The following is a 24,932-nucleotide window of genomic DNA, read 5'->3' as shown; positions in this document are numbered from 1 at the left end:
TCCTTCTCTTGTGTCTCCTGCCTAGAGAAGTTCCTTTAGCATTTGTTTTAAAGCTGGTTTGGGAGTGCGGAATTCTCTTAACTTTTGCTTGTCTGTAAAGCTTTTAATTTCTCTGTTGAATCTAAATGATATCCTTGCTGGGTAGAGTAATCTTGGTTGTAGGTTTTTCCCTTTCATCACTTTAAATATGTCCTGCCACTCCATCCTGGCTTGTAGAGTTTCTGCTGAAAGATCAGCTGTTAACCTTATGGGGATTCCCTTCTATGTTATTTGTTGCTTTTCCCTTGCTGCTTTTAATATTTTTTCTTTGCATTTAACTTTGATCGTTTGATTAATATGTGTCTTGGTTTGTTTTTCCTTGGATTTATCCTGTATGGGACTCTCTGTGCTTCCTGGACTTGATTAACTATTTCCTTTCCCATGTTAGGGATGTTTTCAAGTATAATCTCTTCAAATATTTTCTCAGACCCTTTCTTTTTCTCTTCTTCTTCTGGGACCCCTATAATTCGAATGTTGGTGCATTTAATGTTGTCCCAGTAGTCTCTGAGACTGTCCTGAATTCTTTTCATTCTTTTTTCTTTATTCTGCTCTGCAGTAGTTATTTCCACTATTTTATTTTCCAGGTCACTTATCCGTTCTTCTGCCTCAGTTACTCTGCTATTGATTCCTTCTAGAGAATTTTTAATTTCATTTACTGTGTTTTTCATCATTGTTTGTTTGCTCTTTAGCTCTTCTAGGTCCTTGTTAAATGTTTCCTGTATTTTCTCCATTCTATTTCCAAGATTTTGGATCATCTTACTATCATTACTCTGAATTCTTTTTCAGGTAGACTGTCTATTTCCTCTTCCTTTGTTTGGTCTGGTGGGGTTTTACCTTGCTCCTTCATCTGCTGCATATTTCTCTGTCTTCTCATTTTATTTACCTTACTTTGTTTGAGATCTCCTTTTTGCAGGCTGCAGGTTCATAGTTCCCATTGTTTTTGGTGTCTGCCTTCAGTGGGTGAGGTTCGTTCAGTGGCTTTTGCAGGCTTCCTGTTGGCGGGGACTGGAGCCTGTGTTCTGCTGGGTGGGGCTGGATCTTGTCTTTCTGGTGGGCAGGGCCACGTCTGATGGTGTGTTTTGAGGTGTCTGTGAACTTAGTATGATTTTAGACAGCCTCTCTGCTAATGGGTGGTGTTTTGTTCCTATCTTCCTAATTGTTTGTCATGGGGCATCCAGCACTGGGGCTTGCTGTCCATTGGGTGGGGCTGGGTCTTAGTGTTGAGATGGAGATCTCTGGGAGAGCTGTCACCGACTGATATTTCGTGCCAGGAAGTCTCTGGTGGTCCAATGTCCTGAATTTGGCTCTCCCATCTCAGAGACTCAGGCCTGACAGCAGGCCTGAGCACCAAGACCCTGTCAGCCACGTAGATATGTTATAGGGTCTTTGTCCTTCTAGGGACTCAGCCAGGATTTCAGGCAGTGGGCCCTGAGTCCCAAAATTGCCTCTATTTGGGAACTTGCCAAACACGACACAGGAGAGACTTCAATATTTTCTTGGAGTTGGATTTGCTCTCTTGTACTTCTCCCATTGCCACAAAAAAAATCCTTCCCTGAGTAGCTGCTGCTCCTTTATCCTTAATTCCTCAACTGAACACTCTTGTTACTCTTGAACGTTACCTAAATTTTATAAAAATGCCTCAGTTGCATGTTATAAGTCTTTTCCAATGTGTCATAACCATCACTATCATATTCCATGAAATCAGGCTAAAACATAAGCATGTGATTTAGTACCTTGTTTATCTGGTAAAAGAAAACAATAACTTGCATTTGTTCTACAAAGTGTGCCATGTGTGTGTGTGTTTAAGGAATTCTTAAAAAACTCTGGAAGTGAAATGTGACTACTTTGGTATAAACCAAGTGAGTTGTCACAACCGGAAAACAATTCAGTTCCCTTGGTGTGATTTATGGGTATTCCACTGGGTCAAGGCAAAGAAAATTAGTAACTGTAAGAAAGTAAACTGTGTACAAAATATTTCTTACTACTGAACTTCTCTTCCTTTTTTAGATCTTCTTTATTAGGGAACCATCTTGAAAACTAAGGCATTATTGTCAAGGACCATTCTGTTGTCAAAAATTCTTTTAAATTATTTCCTCTTATATACCTCAGTTATAGAAATTCTCCAAAGCCTCTGTTGGGAGTTAAATATAATTTAGTCCTTGACATAATCATACATTTTATAAATTTGTTTTGAGATTGTATTTTTCTCATTACCATTCATTGTCAAACGATACTTTTTGTAAAAAAAAAAGTACAATAAGCAAGATAGCATGAGGTCACTATTTAATATATTTAATATGTGAGATGTCAGTTAAGTTGGATTCAGTATCTGTCCTCAGGTGATGTTATCTCTGATATTGAGTTGGAATAGGAAGTCTCCTTTCTCAAGAAATGCAGAGAAATTGAAGATGGGAGCTGTGTGTGTGTGTGTGTCTGTGTGCCTGTGTTTTGTTTGAGTGTATGGGGGGGGGGCAGTTTGTTCATTCAGTCATTGCAAGTTATGACCTGACAACATAGTAGATATTCATTCAATCATTTTACACACTGTGACTAGAGACACGATTTTTATGTAAAATTAAAATGAGAATTTTTATTCATAAAATTCCTGACTTCCAAGGACCAGGAAGTTCTGCTTTGAATACATCATTCATTCTCGTATTTATTATAAGTTCAAAAGTTCATGTGTAGCAAGTCGTGAAGCCAGTATTTTCTCCCACATCCTGACTCCTGATCCAGACCATCCCCACTATACCACACTGAGGGGAAATATAATGTTATGTGAGAGGAGATTGCAGATCTGTGCTAGAGCAACACAAACAAACACACGACCAATGAATGGACAGCATACTGGTTCTTTTAATTTGCTTCTGAACATTTACCAAGTGACATCCACTTAGCCAACATCCCTTTTGCCTTTAATTGTCATCTGTCTTCTCCCTCCCCTTTATTTCTTACTTTCCCTTCTCCTCCTCTAAGACCCAAAGTATGGATGGCAGGGAACCCAGACAGAGTTAGTCTCAAAGCCCTACCTAAGTCCCTTCTCTCCATCTCCATCTTAAATCTTAATTTTGACAATTAGAACGATGAGTGTCTTTTTCTTTTAAGACTAAATTTTAAGGCATGTTCTAGATAGTAGAGTTGACATTATTTTTCCAGTCCTTAGATACCTCCATCCTTTTACTGATGACATAAAATGAGTTAATATTTTTGGCTTGTTTCTATAGCTACAGTTTCAAGAATATATAAACAAAGTGAAATGTAAAAGAAAATAAAACTCTTTTCCAAGGATAGTATTTCCTAACCTACTGCACCTTATAACTCCAGCAGGAGCATATGGTAGGTAAAAGTAAATTGATCAGATCATTATCAGAGAACATTATTCTCAATTTTTGTTCCTAGCAGTATTCAAGCTTGTTTAAGTCATTTCAGGGAGGGAAGCTGAGGTTAGGCATGTAAGCAGTTACTATTCTGAAGGAGTACACCTTTTTATTTTTCAGAAAGAAAAAAAAAGATTATAAATGCAAATGGTACCACTCTTAAATATTCAAAAGTTTATCAGAGTGAAATTTAAGTTGGAAAAAAGGTCTATGCCTTAATAAGCTAAAATCTAGAACACTAACATTGTCCAATCTTTAGACAAATTAAAATATCTTAAAAGACTGTCCAGTTTCTTGAGCCTTCTCTTTGGCAGTACGTGTTGTACCAATATCGGTGGTGCCCACCCCACCAGCCTCAAGCACAGGACATACTAACCTGGAACATTCTAAAGAGAAGAGCCTCTTGGCTTTGTCTTTTCTTTCTTTCTTTCTTTCTTTTTTTTTAACATCTTTATTGGAGTATAATTGCTTTACAATGGTGTGTTAGTTTCTGCTTTATAACAAAGTGAATGAGCTATACGTATACATATATCCCCATGTCTCTTCCCTCTTGAATCTCCCTCCCACCCTCCCTATCCCACCCCTCTAGGTGGTCACAAAGCACCGAGTTGATCTCCCTGTGCTGTGCGGCTGCTTCCCACTAGCTATCTATTTTACATTTGGTAGTGTATATATGTCCATGCCACTCTCCCACTTCGTCCCAGCTTACCCTTCCCCCTCCCCGTGTCCTCAAGTCCATTCTCTACGTCTGCATCTTTATTCCTGTCCTGCCCCTAGGTTCTTCAGAACCTTTTTTTTTTTAATATTCCATATATATGTGTTAGCATATGGTATTTGTTTTTCTCCTTCTGACTTACTTCATTCTGTATGACAGACTCTAGGTCCATCCACCTCACTAGAAATAACTCAATTTCATTTCCTTTTATGGGCTTTTCCTTTTCTAAAAAGGCATGGTGAATCTTCATAGGAAGATGGCATATCACGTTGACATAGCAAACATTTAAGCACATATAAAATATAAAATGAAAAGGTAAAGCCCTTAGTCCTTTTCCATTTAAAATTGATTTTGGGGGTAGAAAATGAAATTTTTCAAAAGTTGACCTGTTTGTTCCTGAAATATCTATCCATCACTGAGAAAAGATAGAAATGGAAAAGCAGATCTCTTAAATTTTGTTGGAGGAACAAGTTGGTAAGAGTGATCACAGCTAGATTATGGGATTCTGGGAGGTGGTGGCATGGGGGGCTGGTGGCAGTTGGAGCTGGGGGTGCTGGGCAGGGGGTGGGCCTCATCTCTGCACACTTCCTCCCAGCCCCACCCTCTCCCACCCTGTCCCCAGTACACACGCCTCATTTGTCCCCCTTTTCTAATTTTGTCTTTTGTTCCAATTCTGCTCAATTAAAGCTTTAATTTTTAATAAAAAAATATAAATATGTCCTAAAATAAATTTGGGAAAATGTTAGATCAGCCTAGGACTTAATTATGCATGAAGTTATTGTGCTAGTTTTTTTCTTTTTTATCCTTAAGGATGGCTCCAGGGAAACCACTTTTCTATGGCCTTAATCAGGTGATTTAGACCTTGAAATTGATTCAGTTGTGTACCTGTGATTGTTTCACTGCACAGTGTGTAGTCAAATACCTTCCAGTAACCTTTGGCTGGAATAATTATCACCTTCAGCCAAAATGTGTGTTGACCAACCACACACTGACGGCTCACTAGTGAAGGTCACACTGACTCAGCCTATGGACAAGCTCATTTTGGTTGAGGTCACTGCAGTAGGTTAGATAAGTGTCCCCCAAAATCTGTGTCAACCAAGAACCTCAGAATGTGACCCTGTTTGGAAATAGGGTCTTTGCAGATATAATTAGTTAAGTTAAGGTAAGGTCATACTGCAAATACCATATGATATAACTCATATGTGCAATCTAAAATACGACACAAATGAACCTATCTACGAAAGAGAAACAGACTCACAGACATAGAGAACAGACTTGTGGTTGCCAAGGGGGAGGGGGTGTGGGAGAGGGATGGAGCGGGAGTTTGGGATTAGCAGGTGCAAACTATTGTATATAGAATGGATAAACAACAGGGTCCTACTGTAGAGCACAGGAAACTATATTCAATAGATTGTGATAAACCATAATGGAAAAGAATATGAAAAAGAATGTGTATGTGTACAATTGAATCACTTAGCTATACAGCAGAAATTAACACAACATTGTAAATCAACTATACAATAATTTTTTTTTTTAAAAATGAGGTCACACTGAATTAGGGTAGGCCCTAAATCTAAAGTGTGTTATCTTTATTTTTTTAAAAATAAATATATTTATTTATTTCTGGCGTTGGGTCTTGGTTGCTGCGTGCAGGCTTTCTCTAGTTGTGGAGAGCGGGGACTACTCTTCGTTGTGGTGCATGGGCTTCTCGTTGTGGTGGCTTCTATTGTTGCGGAGCACGGGCTGTAGGTCACGAGCTCAGTAGGTGTGGCTTGCTGGCTCTAGAGAGCAGGCTCAGTAGTTGTGGTGCACAGGCTTAGTTGCTCCGCAGCATGTGGGATCTTCCCAGACCAGGGCTCGAACCCATGTCCCCTGCATCGGCAGGTGGATTCTTAACCACTGTGCCACCAGCAAAGCCCTAAAGCATGGTATCTTTATAAGAAGAGGACATACACACAGAGACACACAGAGAGGAAATCCGTGTGAAGACAGAGGCAGAGACTGGAGTGATGCAGCTGTAAGCCAGGGAATGACAAGGGCTGCCGACAGCCGCGGGAAGCTAGGAGGAGGTAAAGGGTTCTTCTCCAGAGCATTCAGAGAGATCACAGCCCTGCTGACACCTTGGTTTTGGACTTCTAATCTCCAGAACTATGCAAGAATAGCATTCTGTCGTTTAGGCCACCAGACCGTGGCACTTTGTTCCGGCAGCTCCAGGAGCCTGTTAAGGTCACCCTAGTAAGGAACCCAGTGGAGTCTGCCAAGCAGAGCAGCCACCGGAGGACACAGCACAGGAAAATAAAGGGGTGAATAACTCAGAGAAGCTGCCTGTCCCCAAACAGTGCCCACACCCTGAACAGATACAAACAGATCCAGATAGAAAGCCATTTTTCCCTAAGCCAAGGCCATTCCCCTCCATAGCTCACGTTCAAGGCAGCTCACCCCCTGCGGCAGGATTGGCTCTGCAAGCCCAGGTGAGGCTGCCTCCGCCAGAGAAGTTCAAATCCAACCTGTCTGGTGAGTGACTGTGAAAGAAGCATCTCCCCACGTGTGGATCCGAGGCTTATGTTTTCTGCCCATTTATGAGCCAGGCTCCCTTTCCCTCCTGACTTTGAACTTGCTTCTGAAAGCTAAGAGGACTTGTTGACTGTGAACTTGTTGGGTACCATGGACAGCCAGCAGTCATTCTCGGGTCTCGTGCAGAGCACGTGACATGACTTAAGTCTCATTTAAGGAAGTCGGCTCCAGCAGCTGTGTACAGAATGAATGCTCTCTGGATTTAGTATGAAAGGTGACTGTGTTTTTCCATTTAAAATATCACAAATCAGGGACTTCCCTGGTGGTGCAGTGGTTAAGAATCCGCCTGCCAGTGCAGGGGACAGGTGTTCGATCCCTGGTCCGGGAAGATCCCACGTGCCGCGGAGCAACTAAGCCCATGCACCACAACTACTGAGCCTGCGCTCTAGAGCCCACGAGCCACAACTGCTGAGCCCACGTGCCACAACTACTGAAGCCTGCGCACCTAGAGCCCGTGCTCTGCAACAAGAGAAGCCATGGCAATGTGAAGCCCGCGCACCGCAACAAAGACCCAACATAGCCAAAAATAAATAAATATATTTTTTTAATGATAAAATATCATAAATCAATATCCTAAAGATCCCTTCCTGGCCATTATTATCATTTCAGCATGAACTATGGGTATAGCCTTGCTGAGTATCCTTTTTCACTTTTTAAAAATCTGCCAGCTCAAAATGGCAATTCGGATCGGATCGGCATTACGGTCTGTCTGTGTTACATTTCGTCGTGAGCACGTAGGACTTCATCTCCAGCGGAAATAATTTACATAAGGCTGGCATTGCTAACTAACATCCACAGCTCATTTCCTGGTGCCGCCCAGTCATTTCTTTATTTTTATTATTCTGGTCCCACTTCAGCATCTTGTCTGGAAGGACAACAATATACAACCCTAATTTTTTCCATCTCTCTTTGTGTACAGAGAATGTTATTAAGGCCGTCAAAAGGGCTGCACTGTGCCTTTGCTTATGAGTATAATTAAACTCAGACCCTCAATTAGTCATTTTAACCCATATAACGGATGAGCGCTTGGTCCCGTGGTGCCACTAATTCTAGAGTGACCTTGAGAAAACCCCATCACGAAGTCATACTAGATAATCACACTCTCCCCAGAAAGCTCCTAGGAAATTTATTTTATCTGGTTTACTCTTGCGTTAGACGCAGGAAAGAAGAATTATTATTATTTTTATGTTAAGTTCAGTTGGTTGCCAATGTTATGCATCTAATGCATAACATTAGATGTTAATGCATAACATTTATGCATCTAATGCATAAAAAAGAATCTGTTTTTTTAAAGTATTTTTAAGTCTCGTAGAATAAGTTCTGGATTTATCCCAATCTTGTGTTGCCAATGAATTGAGTACTCTTACCCAGGCCCTGAAAAGAGGAGGACCTAGTCAACATGGATGCTATGCACAGACACGACATCACTCACCCCATCCACACTCCATCTTCCCACACCTGCTCCCAAAGCAGAGGGTGCTCCCAAAGCAGAGGGTGCTCCCCACCTGAGCAGTTCTCCACTTCCTGATCAGTGTATCTATTACGGAGGCAAAGTGGATGGTTTTCTTGAGTCATGACTCAATAATAAAGGTCCTCTTTGAAGGAAGGGAACAGAATTCAGGGGGACAGAATGAGTAGGGGGTCTTAGGGGTCCATCAGAGAAGATGGTTGGTTTGCCCATCTCTGCAGCTCCATCAGTGACGGGGGCTCCAGTTTCCGTGGTGCACCCCAATGCCTCTTCCTCACTTCCTCTTACCTAATCAGGAGGAGATGGTGGTTTGTACCCTTATCACTTTGCTTGGGCTGTCGTAACATGGCACCACAGGTGGGGTGGCTTAAACCACAGAAATTTATTGTATCACAGTTCTAGAGCTTAGAAGTCTAAGATTAGGATGTTGGCAGGGCTGGTTCTCAGAGGCCTCTGTTCTCAGCTTGCAGGTGGCCACCTACTGGCCATGTCATCACTTGGTCTCCCCTCTGTGCGTCTGTGTCCTGATCTCCTCTTTCTCTAAGTTAGGACACCATATTGGATTAGGGCCCAGGCTAAAGACCTTCTTTTATCTTAATTACCTCTTTGAAGACAATTTTTATATACAGTAACATTCTGAGGTACAGGGGGTTAGGACCTAACATCTGAGCTTGGGAAGGACATAATTCAGCCCATAATAATACTCCAATAGTTGGATTTCACTGTCTGTTCTCACTTTGGGAAACAATTTTTAATAAATTAAAACATTCTTCTAGCAAGGTCATGTTGACCAGTATGAAGCCTATTTTAATTTATTGTATAACAAAGCCAAAATCATACTTATTCCCTAACCAAAAAAAAAAACAAAAAAGGGCTTCCCTGGTGGTGCAGTGGTTGAGAGTCCGCCTGCCGATGCAGGGGACGCGGGTTCGTGCCCCGGTCCGGGAGGATCCCACATGCCGTGGAACGGCTGGGCCCGTGAGCCATGGCCGCTGGGCCTGCGCATCCAGAGCCTGTGCTCCGCAACGGGAGAGGCCATAACAGTGAGAGGCCCGCGTATCGCAAAAACAAAAAAAAAACAAAAAAAAAAGGTTAAATGAGAAAGTTTAGTTAATTCCCAATTGGTAGACAATGATGTTTAATATTTATTCCTGTAAACCATTGGGTTATAAAGTGTTAGCTCCCTGATAAATAAAAAACAAATTGTAAGTGCTGGTTCCTTCTTAACATCTTTCATAACTTCTTAATATTAAAAATATAATTTTCCTTCTTCTGCCTCCCAAATTATATTACATTGCTTCAGAAGTAGCTTCCCTGGAGGAAAAGCTAAGAAACAAGTCTATTAACCGTAAATTGAAGAAGAAAGAGCTTGCCAAACAGTTTTACTTATTGCTTACATACTAATCTTCTCCAATACTTCAATCCATCTGTTTTCATACCATTTCTCCTTTCCCTTTTCAAAGTGACATTTATTTTGAAATAGAGCCAATATTTACCAGAGTTGGGACAAAACAACCAAGGAGATGGTCCAATTCACAGAAGAACATCAGAGCACACTCAGAGGCTAACCCATGTTCTGTAATATTGATGAAGATCTCCAACTTGCAGTTATGACTGCTCTTGGAGGAAAGAGAAACATAGTCAATGAGAGCCATGAATAACATTGTCCAGAAGCACCAGTTCAGAGAGCACCCTCCTAGCCACCATCTTACGGATTCAGAGTGAAGAGCTGGATGTGCAGCTCTGCCCCACCCAGCCTGTCTCTTAATTCTGCTGCTCTCCTTATTCTCTTCCTTGAGTCTATTTGAAATAAATTTAATTTCTTCCTGAGGTGACCAAGAATATTTGAAAAAAAGAGTAGAAAATTTTCCAGTTTTCCTCCTGTTCTCACAGGCCCCCTTTCCTGGGTTAGTGATTTCCTTGTGTCCCTGTACAGGTGTCCATGACTGTTCACTGCAGGGCATTTGACAGACAGCTGCAGGGGAGGCTGACTGTGATGTCTGGTTCCCCGGGTTCCTCTCCATCACCCTTTGAAGCTGCGATAGGGAGGGATGAGAAATGGGGTCTTTGTACTCAGAGAGCTATGGCTGCATGAAGATCATAAGAAGCAGAGGTACAGGTGGGCAGAATAGAGACTCCCCACTGGAGTACCTGCATCGTGGACTTCCATGTTGCCTCTCTGCTACGCGATCGTCAGCATCTCATAGAGAGTTCCCCGAGCACTGGGGAAGCTACTGAAGGTAAAAATCATTCTTTAGTGCTTATTAGGAAGTTCTCATTCTGAGCTGGCAGAAGTTTCTGGAAGTACCAACTAAAGTGTTCTTCTTAAGCAGAGAAAAGTCAAAGAGAGGGGAGCCCTGTCCAGATTTCATGCTTGGTCTACATTTTCTTGCCTCCAAAAGGTTTAAGCAAAAGAAGCAATAGTTAGGAAAAACGTGACAACCTTCACACTAGATTTTCAGGACTCTGTGCTTTTCTAAGTCTGTATCATAAAGTCACTTTCAGTTTTTCAGTCTGCTAAGTAAAAGGACAAACATGCCAGGACTTCAGACTAAGCCTATGTCCTTTGTTATTGTCCCATAGAAAGACAAATCCATCATTATTCCCCATTAACAGGCACTCCAGTAGCAAGGAGATGCCGTGCTGTGGATGCACTGACTGGGGCTAATGAACCCCAACAGCTAATTAAATTTCTCTTAAGGTAACTTATTACCAGAAAGGAGCTGTGTTAGCACAAAGATGTTATGAGAGAACGGCGATACCCAGGAAGAGGCCAGCTAATTAATCATCCCCCATAATTCTCCATGATAGCCCTGTCTGGACTTTGGTGTCCAGACCATTGCTCTTCCCGGCATTACATTTGGCCTGACCTTATTTTGGACCAACAGTGTTATTGGTAATGGCAGGCTAATTTATATAAACAAACGAGGGCCCTGCCATATAAAAGCATCATCATTGCAGTTGGCACTCACTGCTCTAAGAGCTCTCTATTTTGCTCAAGTTTGGGTCAAGTGGTTACAGCCAATGAAGCTTACTGCAAAAAATAATTATTTCAGGGAAGAAAAAGCACCATGTCCTTGTAAAACCTGCCAGGAAGTGTGGCTTGTGGTCTGTGGCAGAGTGGGTCCTCCCTCCCATGTTTTGGAGGAGACTGGTTTCAGGTCTTAGAATCTTAACAGGACCTGAAACGCTATTTTTCCTTAGCGCGTATGAAGGGAGTGCTGATAAGCTTCTTCCTAGAACATAAAGGAACTTTACTTATTTCTCCTCTGCAGGCAGCACTGCCATCCTGACTAGCGAACCTGATTAAATGTCATTTGTCCTTGACCCCTGTCACTTTTAAGCAGCTGAAATAGATTAAGAGGCCGGTGCTTCCCAAATCAGATGGAGCCAGGTGTCAGCAACCAGGACCCCTAGTAAGAGACTCACAAAGGAACTGATGCTGGGGTCTATTATGATTTTCCAGGGCTCGTTTCTATTTGAGGGGAGATGATTGAGACAGATTATCCTCCTGTTTCCTCTCAAGCACCCAGCCAGGATCCCCTGCAAGCTTAGACAGAGACCTTCAGAAGACAAGTGTCTGAGCATCCTTCCACTGAGGCCAGCAGGGGACCACAGCTCAGAAAGGCGAAGCTGTGGGTCTAAAGCACCCGCGTGACCACTGAGACAGGAACATCGTTGGAGAAATGTTGGAGCCAACGTTTCTGGAGCCCTTACCTGTCACCTCTCAAGGACTGTAAGATTCCTCTTCTTTATATAGGAACTTTTTATGCTCCGAAGGCTTTGATTTAAGTGAAGCCAAAGGTCGAGAAGTACGATGAACCATAAAGATCAGATTCACCTGGCCCGTGGGTCAATCTGACCAGCCGCAAAACTGCATCCCTCTCCTCAAGGGGCCCCTTCTATTTTGACTCTGGCATGAACCCCTACATCCCCAGCATTTCCTTCCCCCCAGCTTACTTTTCTTTCATTTAACATAAAATGAACCATTTAGAAGTGAACAATTCAGTGGCATTGAGTACATTCCCAATGTAGTGCAACCGCCTCTATCTAGTTCCAAAATATCTTCATGACCCCAAGAAGAAACTCTGAACCCATTAAATGGTTACTCCCCATTCTCCCTCCTGCTGGCCCTGGTGATCACCAGTCTGTGTTCTGTCTTTTTGGATTTACCCATTCTGGATATTTCATTTAAATGGAGTCATGTAATGTATAGCCTTTTGTGACTGGCTTCTTTCACTTCGCATAATGGCTTCAAGGTTCATCCATGTTGTACCTTGGATGAGTACTTCATTCCTTCTCATAGTGGACTGACGAATATTTCTTTGGGTGGATAGACTACATTCTGTTTATCGATTCGTCCATCGATGGACATTTGGGCTGTGTCTGCCCTTTGGGTACCGTGACTAATGCTGCTATTAACATGTCCCTCTATTTGTTTGAGCCCCTATTTTCATTCTTCGGGGCATACATTTAGGAGCAGAATTGCTGGATCGTATGATCCCTCTTGGTATAAGATTTTAGGAACCGTCAAATTGTTTCCCTGCCTATTTTATGTATGTCCATCCCATTACATTTTCTGGGCTAGACTATTCTCTTCTTCTCACCTTGTTTGCCTTTTCTTTTGTCTATTCATTCCAGAGAAGTTTTCTCTCCAACTGTTGGATTATTAAGGCCATTTGTCTTTATAGCATTCTGCATGAGTCCTTAAAAGAAAGGCACTGGGCTTCCCTGGTGGCGCAGTGGTTGAGAGTCTGCCTGCCGATGCAGGGGACACGGGTTCATGCCCCGGTCCGGGAGGATCCCACACGCCATGGAGCGGCTGGGCCCGTGAGCCATTGCTGCTGAGCCTGCGCGTCCAGAGCCTGTGCTCCGCAGCGGGAGAGGCCACAACAGTGAGAGGCCCGCGTACCGCAAAAAAAAAAAAAAAAAAAAAAAAGAAAGGCACTACGTTAATGTTACAGTTTTCACTTTAAAACTCTGAGGACTGGGAACAACTCACTGCAGCTACATGGTCAGAGCTAGCCAGACACTCCGAGTCTCCAGCCCCACACTGGACCCCTCTGCCCTCACTGTGTTTGCAATGCTGGCTGGCCTCTTTTCTGTTGCTCTATACACTGAGATCTTTTCTACCTCAGGACCTATACGTGTGACTCCCAGCACCTGGAGGACTTTATTCTCTCTTTTTTACCTTTAGGCTCAGTTTAAATGTCTTCTCTTCAGAGAGACTTTCCTCAACACCTTCCCCTCCCTAATGCCTTTGCAAAGCATGCTGAGCTCTTGATCAAACCTTCTGACAGTTTGGAGTGATGTCCTTGCCTGTGTTCTTGTGTGTGTCAGGCCAGTTGCTCCACAAGCTACGTTCTTATCTACATAAGGATCGTGTCTTTTATCGTCATAGATTTCCCTGCCCCAGAACAGCCTCTGCTCCTGATAGACCCCTATAAATAGCTCTTAACTGAATGAATGAATGAATGAATGAATGAATGAATCAGTGAACAGTCCTTCTGTTGCTGCTTTGCTGGCTGCCTAAAAAGTGTCCTGTACTAATTTTCACCAAAGCAAGGAACCTTTTAACTTTCCTGGCTACTCATAAAATCTTCCCAATTGCAGAGAGAATGTTACTTGCATGATCACCAGTTTCCCCGTGAGATCAATTTCTTGGTTAGAGCCACGTACCTGCTTATTTTCCAGTGTGGGTGTTTGTGATATTTCTGTTAAACAAAACCACCACATCAATCAGTTTCACCAAATGGCAGAATATATTTTCTCCTGTTTAGTTCAGTTTGTCCTTGCAGTTTGGTCTTACTACCCCTGGTTCTTACGATGCTGAATTCTTCTCCCACCTCATTGAAAGGAAGCTGTTGGACTGTTGGTGTATCAGTGCAGTTAGATAATAAATATGGACAAAAACTCTCTAATATCACTAATCATCACTTAATTCTCACAACAACTTTATAAATGATAGGTTACTGTGTGGGGTTTTATCCCCCAATTTTAAATAAGAAGAAACTGCAGCTCAGAGAACTTCAGCAATTTGTCTTAGAGCTCGTGGTAGAAAGCTGTGAGCCAAGGTTTAAACCTGGGCTTTCAGAATCCGAATATCGAATAGAATGCTCTGCCATGACGTCAGCCTCGGTGTCAGCCTATCAGCGCTCAGCACTGCAGCCAACCTGCCCCACTCGTAAAGCATCAGGAGGACAGCCGTAGCCATCTCATCATCGCCTCCTTGGTCAAGTGCTAAATCAACAGCGTAGATAAAATGGGTGACGTCTCTTGTTCCACACAAACAGATATTGAGTTTCTAGTATGTGCCCAGGACTCTGCTAGGTACCAGAGAAACACACATGAATAAGACATGATACTTATGGCCTAAAAGGGTAGAAGGGAACCTGAGCTATAGGACGTAATGTGTGCCCTTAGTGCCATAAAAAGTTTATGCAGAATTTCTAGAAGACCCCTGAGTGAAGGAATCATAGATTCCACCTGCAGGACTCCAGGAAGACAGCCCAGAGGCCTGCACTGGGAGGAAGGAAAGCTTTCAGGGGAAGGGGGTAGAGGAGCAGTGTGGTCCAGGCCATAGGGTCTGTATGCAGGAAGAGCCGGAGGCCCACTGGGGCTTAGCAAGTGGCTGAGCGGGGCTAGTCAGGGTGTGGTTGGCAGAGAAGGACCTGAGAGGCCCCTGGGAGGGGAAGGATCTTTTGGGAGCCGATTGTTAAGATTGTTGGGAGGGAGGGTCATTTTGAAGAGGTTCCTTTATTCTTGTAGGCCACGGGGAACCGTGGAGCGGTAAGCTGTTAGAGACACAGCGTTCCCTGTGCCGTAGAGATTCAGCCGTGCCCACAGGCAGGAGGAAGGATGTGGGCGGGGGAGAGGCAAGGGGAGGGGATTGTGGAGCTGAGGGGCAGGTGGGGCCGTGATGGCACTGGCTCTGCTTGCTGAGCCTGGACCAGTCCAGGCCATGCACTAGAAACTTCAGACGCCCTGTCTTTGAGATAGGTGTGATGTTGTTATGGGACACCATCTTAACTGTAAAGTCCAAACCAAGAGGAGCTGGCCTTCAAATCCAGATCTGACTGGAAACCCACTAGCTGTGTGATCTTGGGCACCAGAGGTGGCCTCTCCAAGCCTCAGTTTCTCCATCCATGAACGGCGGTGATGGTGTTGATGCAGGGCAAGGACAAGGGTGAGGCAAGGAAGGCTGAACTGTGCAGAGTTGGAGCCCGCTTTTATTTAAAATATTGATATTTGAGGGCACTCCCTGGCAGCCCAGTGGTTAGGACTCTGTGCTTTCACTGCTGGGGGCCTGGGCCCAATCCCTGGTCAGGGAACTAAGATCCCACAAGCCGCATGGCACGGCCAAAAAAAGAGAATTTTTTTTTAATTAAAAAAATGTTTTAAAAATTAAAAAACAGGAAATGATCTCATTAGTACCAAAGTTCTGAAACTCCAATGCCTATAAGCACCAGAGAACTGACGTTAATAACAGACAGGCATAGTTGTTCCATAAGGAATACTTAATTTAAAAAACTTAAAAGTAAGTAAATAAAATAAAATAAAATTTTGATATTTTGTTCATCATAGATTTTTTCATTAATTTTGATGAAAAAATATTGTGTTAAAATTATTTAGTACAGCAGTGTAAAGGTACTCAACGCAACTGAACTGTACACTAAAAAATGGTTAAGATGGGGCTTCCCTGGTGGCACAATGGTTGAGAGTCTGCCTGCCGATGCAGGGGGCACGGGTTCGTGACCCGGTCTGGGAAGATTCCACATGCCGCGGAGCGACTGGGCCCGTGAGCCATGGCCGCTGAGCCTGCGCGTCCGGAGCCTGTGCTCCGCAGCGGGAGAGGCCACAACAGTGAGAGGCGTACCGCCAAAAAAAAAAAAAAAAAAAAAAAAAAAAAAAGTTAAGATGATAAATTTTGTTATTTATATTTTATCACAATTAAAAATTACCTATTATTTCTGATGATCAGTGAATTTTTGGAGTACCCCCCCCCCGTAAATTTTGTACTGAGTAAAGGCCTCGTTCACCTCACCCTTATGCTGGCCCTGCAGCCATGCATATAAATAGCTCGGCACAGGGCCTGGCCCACAGGAAACTCACTTTAACTGCTGGCTGCTGGCTCTGGACAGCAGCCATCATGCAATTGGAATGAAAGTCTTGGGAGCTACTGGGAATGATCAAGGGAGAGTTGAGGGCTAAGTGTTGGGTCCCCTCTGTCTCCTAGATGCTTCACAGACTATGCCTCGTCTAATCCTCTCAAATATAAGCCCGCTTTACAGATGGAGAAACTGAGGGTCAGAGAGCTTAAATGTGTTGTCCAAGGCCAGGCTGATAATATCAGAGTGGAAATTTGACACCAAAGCTTTTCTACTCCCCGAGGCTGAGTTTCAGAGCATAAAATACTTCCATTCTTTACAAATGAATGCCAACATTTCACAAACATTGTATGACACAAATCGGGACCTGCTAAGAGAAGGGTGTGGAGGTATTCATGGCGTGTCCCTGTGTGTATCCTTCTCCCTGGCTCCCCAAGAAGCCCCACTACCTGCAACTCCAGAGTGTCTTACCTGAAATTCCTTTAACGAGATAAGAAGGTGGCCTGGTCTGTCTCTGAACCCTCTATGGACCAGGGCTGGAGAAGGAGCGGGCGGCTGGAGGCTGGTTTCCAATTTTATGTCCTTTCTGTGGCTACAGTCCATTAGTATTGCTGTCACTTAGTCCTCTGCCTCCTTCCCATGCTAGAAGGCTATCATTCACTTGACAAGCAAAGAACTCAATCACAAGCAGCGATGCGTATTTAGTCACAGACCAAAATAGGACCTGGGTGGAGTCACAGGGCCATCGAGGGCTGCCTACTGCCAGCCCGTGCCTCTGAGTGCAGGAGTGCAGGCCTGCTGGCGGAGGGCATCTGTCTGTTTCTTCCTAACCCTAATCAGAGTTTGTCTTCACTTTGTCAGCTTGCATGGCTGCCCATCCTTCCCACAGCTGTCCTTCTTGCAGGCCAGCTGCCCAGCCTCTAGCTCTTTCCCAGAGTAGCATGATGCTCTGTGACCTGAGTGTGGAATGGGCAGATGCCAGGGGGCAGTAAGCAAGTAATATAAGTGGGGTGAGAATTAGGAAAGCGTACAATGAATGAGCGTAGAACAAAGGGATTTCACCCAGTCAGGGGAACAGGGAAAGCCTTCCTGTGAAAAAGACAAGAAAGATGAGTAGGAGTTGGCCAAGTGACAAAGAAGGAAGAGTGTCCCAGCCATGTGCCATGGGCAGGACCTTGAGTTTGACTCTGAGTACAATGGAAGGTCTTGGGGTGGTGAACTCGTGCTCCAATGTACATCTTTTTTTTTTTTTTTCTTGCTATACACAGGCCTCTCACTGTTGTGGCCTCTCCCACTGCGAAGCACAGGTTCCAGACGCGCGGGCTCATTGGCCATGGCTCACGGGCCCAGCCGCTCCGCGGCATGTGGGATCTTCCCAGACCGGGGCACGAACCCATGCCCCCTGCATCGCCAGGCGGACTCTCAACCACTGCGCCACCAGGGAAGCCCCCAATGTACATCTTAGCAGAATCGCTGAAGCTTCCCTGGGAGGTGGGGAAACTGTAGCCAAAATTTGGCCTCTATACACCGGTACCGAATTGAATCTCGGAGACAGAGTTTTGGGTGAAGTAGAAAAGCATTGCTTTGCCTGGCAAAGGGGACACAACAGGCTAATGCCCTCAAAACTGTGTGTCCTGACCTGGGGGGGTAGTGAGGAGTTTTATCCTAATGGTTTGCAGAGGGCATGATGAGCTTGTGGACATTCTTCTGATTGGTTTGTGGGGAGGTACGTGGAATCAGCATCATCAACCTTCTGGTTCCAACCAGAACCAGAAGGGATGTGTGTGCTTGTGGGCAGCAGACAGTTAACTTCTTCCACCTGGTAGGGTTCTAGTATCTGCAGAACAGCTCAAAGATACTGTTATGTGTATCCTTGAGGGGGAACCAGGACCGTGCCCCAAGGCTGCGCTGTTGTTTCTTTTGACTGCTCCTCCCTTGTCTCCACATCCCCCCTCTTCCCTAATTAGCAACCAACTGTTTGAACCTGCCCTTTGGGACTCAGGGAAGGTCATGGAGGCTGAATGAAGCCTATTTCCTACAAACAAGAAATGGGGGGACACAGACAGACTTTTGTGCCCAGGTCCTGCTCAGTTTCAGAATGAGGGCAGAAGCAGAGAGACTGATTAAGAGACAAGAGATGCCAGTGCTATGGACCTGGCAGTAGCCATGGAGGAGGATTCTGGAGATGCTTTGACATTGGCGCTGACTTAATGTGCTGGCTGATTGGATGTAGATGTGTGGCTAACACAGGATCCGAGCAAGAGTGACACCATATTGATCCAGCAAGTTAACGTGTTCGGTGCACAGCAAAATAACGTTTAAGGAAACCCTCTGAACAGGTCCCAGTTAGCACTACTTTTCTTTTTCTCCATTACATTTTTCTCTCTATTTTTTTCTCAGCTTTTAAGATTTCTTCTTTAGTCACCTCTGTTGATCACTGTGACCACAAATATACTTCGTAAAGGCTCCTTGTCACCCTCATTCTTCCTATTCTGTTCATCCCCAGTGTAATTCAGGGGCTCCATGGTGAGGGAAATCGGAATTAAAACCAAACAAACAAACCAAGGACACCACCACTAATTTAGAGGTAAGTGTCTCTGCCCATCCGCTGTGATGCAGACCGGATGGAGAGCAGGGATAAGGCTGTGGCTGGCTGCCTTGTAGCTGCTTGTTACCCACAAGCCCCCCCGACATCTCCCCACACTGCCAGTGGCCAGTGCTGTTGGGAGGGTGTCGGTCATGGGCACACTGTCCTTGAGGTGTGTCCATGTGGAAGAAGAAAAGAAAGAACTTTTGCTTTACACCTGAAGCCATTCTCAGTTTCTTTGATGTGGAAATAAACTATATACTTGATTTTTAGCATGTTCTGTAAAGAACATATTCTGTGGTGAGTACTTGTGATTAAAACTAAAGTAGCACGTTGTGTTTCTTGGGGAATTTTAGGGGAATATTGGATTATTGGGAATAACGGATTCGTTCACTGTGTCTACTGGTCTGATAGCTGGTGAATCTGTATAACATATAAGGATCCTCTCCCTGCTTCCCTGTTGCACAAAAATGGAATCATTCTATCCTGTCTTTGCTGTAACTTTTTTCTTAATTCATTAACAGATGAAAACCGTCCCATATTAGCACATATAAAAGGATTGGTAATAAGAGTAATTATAATAAAGTGAGTGTTAGAAAAACCTTGTGTTTCCAAATTATATTTTCTAGATTATTTTTATGGTGCATTGATGCCTTGACATTTTTCTCATGAAGTCGTTTTGTGTGTCTTGTACCAGAATTCCAGGAACCATTATCATTTACAAAGGGCAGTGCAGCCAGGCAACACACGTGCCCTGGGCCCGTAGTGAAAGGTACAAGTCTTGTCTTTTGTTTTTTAGTTATTCTCAGGGTGGCCCCTGAGCTACTTAAGGGTACAGTTTTTAAATAAAACCTTAACATTTGTTCAGCATCAGGAGAATGGCACCGGTACCATAACAGGTGAGAAACCCTCTAATTGAAGAACTTATTTAGAGTGACGAGGAGAGACAGTGAAACCAGGCTCTTCACGAGCAACCTGTGAGCTGATTTAACAAGGCTCTGTGGCTGTTCGAAGTGTCTTTGCTGTGTGACCTTTCTATGCCGCATTATAAATCTTGGATTTTTTTAAAGCATGACTCGCTTCACCCCTAAAGCACTAAAAGGAAATTTGCACCCAGCAGTGCCATTATCCTGTACTCATGTTGAGAGCCAGCCATCTGATGGTAGTAAACCAAGAAAAGTCACATTAGGTTATCTGGAGTTGGTGAGAGATGCGTTTAGCTTACCATTCCTGCAGCAAGGGTCATCTAAAAATCCTAACGACGGTATCTCATCATTCAGAACCTCTAAAATGCCTCCATTGGAAAATGCAAAAAGTTTGTCTCAAAGTTTTGAAATACTTTAGCAGAAATGTTAAAATGAACATGTATGAAAGATAGGAATATTTTTTTCTTCTGTGGCTGTGCAAATGAAGTGGTTTTTCCATCGCTGCCGTATCAAATTACCACACATTTAGGGGGTTGGAACAACACAGACTTACTATCTCAGAGTGGTTTACGTCAGAAGTCCAGGGAGCTTGGCTGGTCTCTCTACTTGAAGTCTCACAAATCCAAAGTCAAGGTGTCTGCCAGCGGCTCTTCTCAGGAAGCTCTGGGGAGGACCTACTTCCTGGCTCTTTTAGGTCAGTGGCCACATTCAGGTCCTTGCAGCTGTAGACTGAGAGCCTCATTCCCTTGCTGGCTGGAGGCTGGGAGGTGTTCTTAGCTTCCAGAGGCCACCACCTGCCCTGGATGGTGGTCCCCTTCCTTCATCCTGCAGAGTCAGCAATGTCAGGCCCTCTATCTAACCTTTCCCCATCTCTCCAAGCCCCTCAGTCAGCCTGGACTGACCCTCTGCCTCTCCCTCTTTTGTATTTAAGAGCTCACGTGATGACACTGAGCCCAGGAATCCTCATTCCTAAAAATGATCCTAAAAACTCAGGATCATTGCCCTGCCTTAAGGTCAGCTGATTAGTAACCTTAATTCCGTCTGCAAAGCCCCTTCACAGCAGTGCCTAGGTTAGTGTTTGAGTGTTTGATTGAACCACCAGGGGTCAGCCATCTTGAAGAGACATTTTTTTTTTAAGTGGATTTTTGGTTTTTGTTTTTTAATTTTATTGGAGTATAGTTGATTTACAATGCTGTTAGTTTCAGGTGTACAGCAAAGTGATTCAGTTCTACATGTACATGTATTCATTCTTTTTCAAATTCATTTCTCATATATGCTATCACGGAATATTGAGTAGAGTTCCCTTGCTCTACAGTAGGTCCTTGTTGGTTATCCATCTTACATACAGTAGTGTGTCTACGTTCATCCCAAACTCCTGATTTATCCCTCCCCCCCACGTTTCCCCTTTGCTAACCGTAAGTTTGTTTTCGATATCTGTAAGTCTGTTTGTTTTGTAAATAAGTTCATTTGTGTCATTTTTTAAAATGAGATGCCACATGTGCATGACGTCATGTGATATTGAAGAGACAGCTTTAGAATTTGCCCTTCCCACAACCAAGAAGAAAAAGTCCAGTCATAGCAATAATGGAGGCAGACAATTAAACTTGATTTTAAAATGTGAGTTTCTTTGAATTGTTCTGATACTGATTTTTCCAACATTATTCCTAAATTGCGATTAAGACCAGTGCATAAACTCGAAAGGCCACATTGACACACCTCTTTAAGAAGCTGGCTTCTGCTTTCTTTTAATAAGTCTCTCAGAAATGTCTTCCAGAAATTAAAGATGTTCAGTATTTAAGATTAAAAGTATACTGTTCTCCCTTTCAGAAAAAAAAAGTATACTGTTCTCCCTTTCAGAAAAAAACTCAGTTTTACTGAGTTTTCTGCATGTTTTTCTCACACAAATTATATACGTATTCTTAAGAGTTTCTCGTCCCTCCTGTCACCTATCACTCCTACACTAGATATTTCCATTCCAAACCAAGAAGAAAAGACGGTGGTCCAGAGACACCTTCTGCAGCTTTCATTCATTTTTGGCCAAAGGTTGGCTTTCTTTGTTCGTTTCTCTTAGCTAGAACTATACAATAATCTCTGGCCAAATTAACTGGAGTCTAGATTTTTCATCATTTATCATGTTCTTTGGCCCAAATAAAAGGCTGCTGAATGAGTCATCAAAACGTCTAAATTCATGAAATAGCAATTAGGAGATATGGGTACATTTTAAGAGATTAAAGGAAAAGTTGGGGTTTTTTTTAAATTTTTAATCACTTGCTTCGCATTTGGACATGAGGCTTAAGCTGTTTTGATCCAGGGACTATTTTTATTAGCATTTTGGCCACAAATTTAAGGAGTCGTCTTTCAAAAAAGAAATGTAAGGAAACAAGCAAACAAAAATGTTTGAAGCAGAGAGGGATGTTGTTACCAGCAGGCATCTGGCCTGGAGCAACGGAGTAACAGGGGCTTTTGCCTTCTGTTTCCGGTGTCTCCCTCTTCTAACCCCTTAACCCTCCCATGCTGGGCAAGGACAGTGAGCCCTCAGCTTAGAGAAATGCTGATGGCAACAGTCTGACAGTAAACACCCAGAACAAAGCCATATTTGGGAGGGGCTGGGGAACTGCACGGAGCACAGTGGGGTAGAAGAAGAAAGAAGAGGGAAGACACAAGAGGAAATGCACTTCTTTGCCTCTGATGATACTTTGAGTTTTTTGATTGTTGTTTCTGGGACTCAGTGTTATCTGTGAGTGATCAAAGCAATGATGAAAACAAGAAATGCACCTCAAGGAAAATGTATCATCTAGATGAGTGAGCTTTAAAAAATCACGTGGATTCCCAGCTTTAATAAGTGTTTGAAGTATGATTTGTTAAAATTTCCTGTAAGTAAATAAATTGAAAGACTACCTGACTGCATATGGAGAATTAGGTGTTGAATTGGAATGAAAATGAGAAAGGTGGTTTTCATAATAGCGATTAATAATCCAGAAATAATGCCAAATCTTGAAAGTGTTCAGACCCACAGTCTGACATTTAAAAGGCAAGTCGCCAATTACCTATAATCCCTTGTCAGTCAGCTTTGTTCTCCTACTTCTTAGAAGATGGAGGACTCAAAATACCCGGAATTGGATGGCCTCAGCTTTACTCATTATTTATTTAGCCACGATGCTCATTTTCCTGGAAGCTGTCTGCTTGGTGAAGTGAATACCTCATTTCTATTTCACAGTTTCCTAGCTTATTTATTTATTATATGTGCTTTAAAACTCAGGTTTTGTGATTTGTGTTAACTCGATCTAGTTGATCACTGGTTTAGCAGAAAAAGAAGAAAACACTGTTTTTAATTCATGTTTGAACTTCCTTTGCGTTTTGACCCATGACATTTTCTTTTTGCTGTTGTGGCATTTGTAATCGGGCCAGGGCTGGCAAATGGTTTTGTTCTATGGAAATGCTCATTGCGGTGGTGATGGTGGTACATAGACTTGACGGGATGCCGAGGTGCCAGGACGGAGGTGGGATCTGGGGGCTTCCAATGAGAGTTGCATCCTGACTCTGAGTCTGCGCTCCAGAAAGAAGAGCCCACCACAGATGTACCTGAGTGAAATATTTCAGGAGTTAGCGGAAAACAGGGCAGGTGGGCATCAATTGGGCCACGTGGCACTGCTCCAAGCTCACGATGTGGTCCAGTAACTACAGGCTAGAAAACAATTGTGGGTGTTCACAGAGCACAAAAAAAACATGGGTACAATTAGGTTCACAGGTAACGGTTTTAGCCACACAGCATTCACCCTTTTTCCCCTACAATTTCCTTGTAATTTAGCCCAACAGGAAACTTTGAGCAGACATTTCATAGAGCACTTAACTCTGTGGCATCCATCAATTTTAATTGGAATCATGGAGCTGAAACCCTAGGTAGTACTTGACAGCAATAGGGTGTCTGTTAACGCGGGTGTTTCTGGTTCTGCTCTGGGCATCTCCGGAACAGTGTGTGGGATGCGTGGCTGACTTCAGAAGGCACGCATCTAGGTGGTCCTCAAAAGGGACAGCATTGAACAGTCAATGTCAGAGGGGCTCCTCCGTCTGTCTCTGCTGGTTTACATTCCTGAATGGAGGTGGCAGTGTCAACAGGGGGCCTTCGCTCTGAGGACAGCATGGCAGTGGGGTTTACTGCTGGCTCGGTACGTAGTTGTCCTTTAGGCCACTGAAGCATTCTGTCTCTGCAGCTCAGCAAAGCAATTACTGAGCTATCACTGTCCTGATTTATAAAGAAATTGCCTTCCTTGGGAGAAGACAGGAAGGTGCATAGCAGGAATCTAAGCAGCAAGACTGTGCTAATCTTAAGAAAAAGAAAGAAGAGAAAGGGAAATTGATTTCCCTGGAAATTGTTCTGACTTGACTATAATGAAGTACCAGCTTTAAAAACACATACGCAGAGACAGAAATCAAGAGCTTTTCAAGTAAATTCAACCTCCCATTATTTGTACCCAATAAAATTTGTGGAGGTGGGGCTATTCCTAATGCTGTTCCTACCATTTGGTACTTAGGGTTAGCATTTCAGATGATGTTCTGGGAATTCACTTAAAGCAAGGAGGCCACACTACAGACTTCACTCAGTCAGAGCTGGGAAGCTGCCTCATTTCTCTCCCTTACAATCCACACACTTGTTTCCCACGCAGTGTAGAGTACCAGCTGCTGTACTTTCTGTTCCCTCGAAGCCGTGAAGACTGAGGTTTTCAGGCAACTCTTCTGCCAGAAAGAGGACTGGCAGAAGTGAAGGATTTCAGCTAAGCAGGAGAGCAAGCTGATACCCACTGACCTGGTGGCGCTCTTGTGGTTAATCAGATCAGAGATGGGGAAAAGAAAAGCAGCATACTTTATGGTGCATCGTCATATCACATCAGTATTTCCTGTGCAGAGGGCCTTAGTATGCTCTGAGTTACATAGACTATCTCCTGACCTTGCACAGTCGAGGGCAGCACCTCACCCCATTAGGAAGAATTTTTATTGTCTTATATATGAGGTATTTGGGTCTTGGTCAAATCAATACAGTTATTTGATCATCTGGAAATATCTTAAAACTTGCATGAGCCCATTGCAGATAAGCAGTTTTCCAGGGAAAGGATGGAGTATGAAACATTTAGGGATGGTGT

The 24,932-nt window shown here is 43.5% G+C and overlaps 1 protein-coding gene across 3 annotated transcripts in view; it reads left to right on the top strand.

The window, feature by feature from the left end:
- The window catches only part of CTNND2 (catenin delta 2), a 437,245-nt gene that overhangs the window by 263,176 nt on the left and 149,137 nt on the right, over positions 1–24,932 (top strand). The window lies entirely within an intron of this gene.

The sequence above is a fragment of the Lagenorhynchus albirostris genome, chromosome 3, assembly GCF_949774975.1.
Source record: "Lagenorhynchus albirostris chromosome 3, mLagAlb1.1, whole genome shotgun sequence".
NCBI classification, from domain to species: domain Eukaryota; kingdom Metazoa; phylum Chordata; class Mammalia; order Artiodactyla; family Delphinidae; genus Lagenorhynchus; species Lagenorhynchus albirostris.
This window is presented reverse-complemented; position numbering and strand designations above follow the sequence as displayed.